The sequence below is a fragment of the Bemisia tabaci genome, chromosome 10 (genome assembly GCF_918797505.1).
Source record: "Bemisia tabaci chromosome 10, PGI_BMITA_v3".
NCBI lineage: Eukaryota > Metazoa > Arthropoda > Insecta > Hemiptera > Aleyrodidae > Bemisia > Bemisia tabaci.
The window spans coordinates 22542350-22549213 of NC_092802.1; positions in this window are offsets into that span (position 1 = coordinate 22542350).

The window sequence follows — 6864 nt, forward strand, 5'->3', positions numbered from 1 at the left end:
CAGGAAAACTGTTTTGTTCATAAAATATGTAAGTGAAACCGTCGAAATTTATCGAGACAAGGTGTCTCACTTAAAGGATGATTTATTTTCATTGAAGCAAGGTACCTTTTAGACATGAACGGATTTAACGAGTATCATCTAAACTTATCGCCTATTTAGATGTATTTTGCCAAACGAAACTATGCGCATTATGATGTGAGCCCTGTTATGCATGTATTCCTATGGGTCTCAAGGCTCATGTCTAAATGCATTTAGTTCCGTTTGGCAGAAATACGTCTAAAAGCGGGGAGTCCTCCACAAATGATTGCCCTTGGAGAAAAACAAACAATAAAAACTTTATCCATGTTAGAAATTTGTTTGGATCTATTAGAATACATGCTTTGGATCCTGCTTTTTTGGGATCTGAACCGACCATAAATTTACATATCTGGCTGAAATTTTCTTCAACTCTTTAGTGGGATCAAATATGTTCGGTCCTCCCCCAAAAATATTCTTGAATTCTCCATGGAAGGGACGAAACATTTCGACGGTGAAACTACCAAACCACGTATCTCGTTTGCGGTGTTTAAAAATCTACGCTCGCATTTTATTTTTTTGAAGTAGACCAAATCAATATCATTCCTTGAAATTTTCACAGAATTTTCTCCGCACGAAGAGGAAAAATCACAGAAATTTTCAAGACTTTACGTTAAGTAGTTTTTCATTTAAAAAATAAAGTATGACAGGAAGTCTGCGACGTCGCAAACCGAGATACGTGGTTTGGTAGTTTCACCGTCGATTTGTTATTCTTAGATTAGTGAATGTAGGGACCGAAACCCACATTTTAGGAGGAAAAACGCAGATTAGTAACATGATTTTTACAAGTATATAAACGTTATTACTTTTACTATTTACATAGTCACTGTATATTACGCACTATACATATTTACTGTAGACCATTAAACACAATTTATTAAAGAAGATTAAATAAAGCACTACAAATCATGCCATTTTACCCAAATATTTTGCCATTTCAAAGACTTACAACGTCCTAATACTTTCAAACGATTGAAGCATTTTTTGGGAAAATGACGAAGTCGCAATTTAAATCAGTAATAAGTGACTTCAACCACTAATCAGAAAGTTAATCAGCACAAGAGGCAACACTGGAATTAGGTAAATGTATAAGAGACTTAAACAAATCAGCCTCAATTAGTATCGCGCAACGAATACTAAATGAATTTCATGCAACACCTGGATGCAACTATTCGAGCTCTGCGGATGTCCGTGTTGCATACGCACTGAATTGAAGGCGTTTTCACTGTCGGTCTAAAAAAAGCCGGTCTGAAATGCCTCGTGTAAAATGCTGAGTAGGGCGTTGAGAAAAATCATGCGTACCTTTCTTTTACCGTTTTACTTTATATTTGTAATTGCGCTTTTGGAATGAGTCGCGTCAATTGTTCCTCGCGGTATCATTAGGTATGCATTTCTCTTTTGTAGGGTTTTCACTTTTAAGCATTTACTCTTTTGGATACTGTTCGCCTAACTTTCTCTCGTCTTTTACTTTTTAACCGAAATCTAAACAACATTTAACCCTGACATTTTGTAGGTTTATTCTTGATGGTAGAGGGAAAATTCATAGACCTATGAATTACGGTTTTCCTGGTGGAGACCAGGGTGACTCATTTGCTTCAAATCATGTCTTCATCCCAGAAAATATTTTGAATTGATCAGCTTAAACATTCACGAATTTCTGTCGAACCTTTATCGATGGCTAATGAACAATATCGCTTATTTGCAAACTGACAATTTTACTGTGCGGACAAATCATGTTGTAATTTTGAGGTTCTATTTGCAATTTTTTGTATACATTACAGCGTCATTACATCACTCCCATGCGTGATTTGGAAAAACTAAAAACATCAGCTAGCGCATTTGATACTGTAGGTAAAGTCGCTAACTTATTTTCAGTCAAAACTGTCAGTGACGTGGTATTGTTCCTAACATTGACATTGTGAAGTTTGGAGGAAATTTCAGACTTTTCCTAGTGTCCTCTTCGTGACTTCTGCGTCATTTGCAATTTTAAAAAATATCTCTTTCATTCGCGAAATCTTCACAGCTACAAATTTCAATTTTTTTTTTTTTTCGTGGCTGCATGTCCATCTAGTCGTATCCAAAATCTTTGGCCTCCTCTCTCGAAGATTCAGTCTGCATTTACAACCTTTTCAGAAGAATGGAGAAACAAAGAAGAAGAAAAACTGGACTGCGTTAAGCAGAGAGTAGAGTACCTAATATAGCGAGAGTATGGACAAATCGTTTCATGGAGGGCTTAGGGCCCAAAAGTGCAGCCACCCTTCTAACCAACTTCTAACGTACAAAATTTCACTGCCAGTCTGCAGATTCCAATTCTAACCAAGATGGCTGAGAATGTACATAAATGAGCGTTTTTCCGCAAAAATGAGTAAATTTATACGCAAAAACTAAATCGAATACGTGCTTCATAAACGATGGTTCGTAACAATTGTATTATTAATTCGCTCTGGATAATTGAAATTCATAGGTTATTATGTTTTATTGCCTACCATTTGTTTGTTTTCAATCCTCCTATAAAAACTACTCATTTGCTGAATACGCACTTCTGGCTGGAGCGCACTTCAGCTATGCATTCATGACTGCAAAACTGTTAACGGAAATCGAAAAGGCCAGCGTGCATGAAGGCTATTTCAATTCTAATCTTCTGTCGCATTTCGAAGGCGCAATGATACAACTATTTGAACTCTCCGGAATGCGTAAGGTATCACGCCGCATTTGAAGGCGTTTTCAAAACAGCCAAGTTCCGATACCCGGAATATCGTTTTGCAAAGTTCCTATTATTATGCAGGGGCTTACTGGCCCACCGGGACACAGGGGCATGTCCCGGTCAGCCCTCCCGCCCAGGCGCCCTGACGCCCCACTGCTTTCCAGAAAATGAAAAAAAAAATAATAATCATGCAACAATAAAGATGTGAGAGGGCGCCTTCTTGTTAAAAGAGAGCATGCTTTCTTATTTAGAGCCAGGACGCCCCTTTCCGGACAAGTGCGTAAGGGAACAAGGCAGGTTGGTGCGCCGAAGGTGGTGCTGAGATCTTGTGGTACAATTTTCCTCATTTAAAACCACGTAAAGTGACTCGAATATGCGAAACCATTTTTCATTTATTTTTTCTTCAGAATGGCTTAAAACTACGTCTAAAAAGGTTTGTTTTTCAAAATTTTCCGGGTGAGGACCCCCAGACTCCCGACCAGGCCCCCCTTCCCCTGTGGCGGCGCCCTCAAATTGTCTGTCCCGCGCGCCTTTAAGGGTCCCAGTACGCCCCTGTTATTATGTTTAATTTCCTACCATTTGTTTGTTTTCAATCCTCCTATAAAAACTACTCATTTGCTGAATACACTTCTGGCTGGAGCGCACTTCAGCTATGCATTCATGACTGCAAAACTGTTAACAGAAATCGAAAAGGCCAGCGTGCATGAAGGCTATTTCAATTGTAATCTTCCGTCCCATTTCTAAGGCGCGATGATACAACTATTTGAACTCTCCGGAATGCGTAAGGTATCACGCCGCATTTGAAGGCGTTTTCAAAACAGCCAAGTTCCGATACCTGGATTATCGTTTTGCATAGTTCATATTATTTTGTTTTCATCTCTAACCACTTGTTTATATATTAACCTCCTATAAAAAACACCAATTTGCTATAGACAATTCTAGCTGAAGCGCACTTAAGCTATGCATTCATGACTGCAAAAATGTTAACGGAAATCGAAAAGGCCAGCGTGTATGAAGGCTATTTCAATTGTAATCTTCCGTTGCATTTCTAAGGCGCAATGATACAACTATTTGAACTCTCCGGAATGCGTAAGGTATCACGCCTCATTTGAAGGCGTCTTCAAAACAGCCAAGTTCCGATACCCGGAATATCGTTTTGCAAAGTTCCTATTATGAATTAGGTTGGCTGCATTTTTGGGCCCAAACTTTATTCGCGGAGGTATCGGTGAAAGCCTGTCGGATTTTCGGAGTTTCACATGTGTCTATACCCTCGCTATACAGGTACTCTAGCAGAAAGGAATCAAGCCGCATCAGCCATTACCAAATGTATTTGAGCAATTTAATATTTTTACGGATTTGTGCAGATTTTCGTGCAAATTTCAGTGAATTTTCTGCGAAGTATGAAGCAAATTCCTTCAAAATTTTCGAGGATATCCGCACAAACATTCTCTTTTGAACAATTAAACTGTCCGGTTAAATTTGGCAATAGCTGATGTAACCTGGACCCTTATTACTAAACGCGGTTCAACTGTATGTGAAAAACGTCTGGCAGAAATAGAGAACCTGTAAATTCCTATTTCCCGGAAACTCGATTGCGCTTTCAAAGCATAAGTTCTCGAGGGAGACGAAACGCGAAGGAATTGCGGTAGTTCCTCGCGCTTGGGCGATAAAAGCTCGGCTCTGTACAAAGTCGTAATAATCACATAAGTCTACCTCATGGTTACCTAGTACACCCACAAAATTCGGAAACTTCGATAGCTCGAAGTTGTGAAGCCGTATTGATTGACCTTTGATTTTGTCTTAAGCCTTGTTAGTTGCTTCAATAAGAGAGCGAGAAATGGGCAGGTATGAACAAAAAATCAAGCCGATGAGATAGATTTTGTGCCTTCGGGGAACTTTCGCTACCTCCCCTTCCATCAACGCTAGATAAAAGTGATTTCATCGGGGGGCTCGAGAACTTTTCTTAGTGCTCTCCCTTGGTTGACCTCCTGCAAAAGTACTTATTCTTCACATTTTATTGTATCGTATATTAATAATACGAAAGACAAGAGAAAGCTACGGTCAGGGGTTATCCGACACCAAAAAGAAAGAGAAATTAATGGATCGAATTTGATTGCGGTCCGATGTATTGTTTGGCTCAAAACAGTATATAGAACATGTATCCTCAAACAAAAACTTTAGGGTTTAAGTTAGAAAAGCTGAATTGAGAAAATTCCTAATAAATTCCCTTTCTATTGCCATTTTGTACTTAAATAATAATAATAATAATAAAAAAAAAAACTATAACAAAAAACCCGCGCGATCTCTCGGATTATGACTTCTAAGGCTACATGTTGAACTAATCGATATCGCTACAATCTCGCCCATTCGATGTATAGAATACGATCCATACCATCTACAATTTGTTTACAAAAACAGCAAGCGATGAACACTAAATGTATATCATTATAACGCCTGGATGCAACTATTCGAGGTCTCTGGATGTCCGTGTTGCATACGCACTGACTTGAAGGCGTTTTGACTATCCAGGCACTAACCGCTTCACCCGCGGTCGAATCAATGGAAGAAGTCGGACAAAATCGGAAGAAGCTTATATTTTCGAAAAAATGATACAAAACAGTTTGAGGGTAGTTTCATTGGTTTATTTCGTGAAACTTCCTCTCGTAAACACCTTTTGAAATTGAATTTGTGACGAAATAAACATAAAGATATGAAATTTTAGCCAAAAATTTCCGACCGCTTCTATAAGTTCGTTCCACTGTGCGCCGTGCCCAGAGACAAGCCGTGCCGCGGATGAAGCGGTGATGAGCATGGTCAGTCAAAACGCCTTCAAGTCCGTGCGTATGCAACGCGGACATCCATGGAACCCTCATCAAGCATTAAAACAAGATTCTGTAACCAGCGCAAATAACCCGTTTTCGATGTGAAGACGATTTACCTCGTTCAACACTCAGCATATTGCACAGGGGGCGCCATCCAATTCCCTCCCCCGATTCCCTCCCGAAACCGATTCCCTCCCCCGATTCCCTCCCAAGATCGATTCCCTCATGCGGCCGGAACCGATTTCCGATTCCCTCCCGGCTTTGAAGTAAATTGAAAATATGTGGCAACGTCGCAACAATTGATCAAGTAGTAAGACGAAATAATCAAGATCCAAAATAAACTCACCATTCCCAGGTACACCTGATACCGCACTAGGTCGCGTAGAAGAGGAGTAGAAATTCAGATAACGCTCTCTGTACACCCGTTTAAGGTACTTCATAGAAATTCGTCAATTGTTTTCTTGTGATAATTTTATTTTTTTGGTCTTATTTTTTTTGACGCGACGGACTCTGTACACCCGTTTAAGGTGCTTCTAACTTCTACAACTTCTACCACCTACTCTTCTACTCTTACGAGAAATGGCGCTGTATCAGGTGTATCTGGGAATGGTGAGTTTATTTTGGATCTTGATTATTTCGTCTTACTACTTGATCAATTGTTGCGACGTTGCCACATATTTTCGATTTACTTCAAAGCCGGGAGGGAATCGGAAATCGGTTCCGGCCGCATGAGGGAATCGGTCTTGGGAGGGAATCGGGGGAGGGAATCGGTTTCGGGAGGGAATCGGGGGAGGGAATTGGATGGCGCCCTGCACAGGTGTGATTAACGAGTGACCCACTTTATTAGCCCCTGCCTTTGCCTTTCAGTTCATTACTCTTCCATTTCATGCCCGCAAAGGAATGATACTTTCCGCCAAGGTCCATAGTATGGTGTTTTTGGAGGCTCTAGGTGTCTTTCACAGAAAAATCCTAGAAACTACCACAATATACCGGTGAGTGCGAAAAGTAATATCTATAATAATAGCAAACAATTACCTTTGATTCATGAGCTTACGATGAACTGGTAAAAACATTGCGAACCTATCGATAGATCGTCCCCTTCCGGCCAAAGTATCACAAGCGCCATGCAATGTTTAAAAATTTCCGAGCAGCTAACTCAACACTGTCAAAAATTGAGATACGCACTTCTGCACTTTCACCATCGATGTACGACCAGTGGGACTCAAAAACACTCTAAACTCAATTTTTTCGAAAATGTGGGTA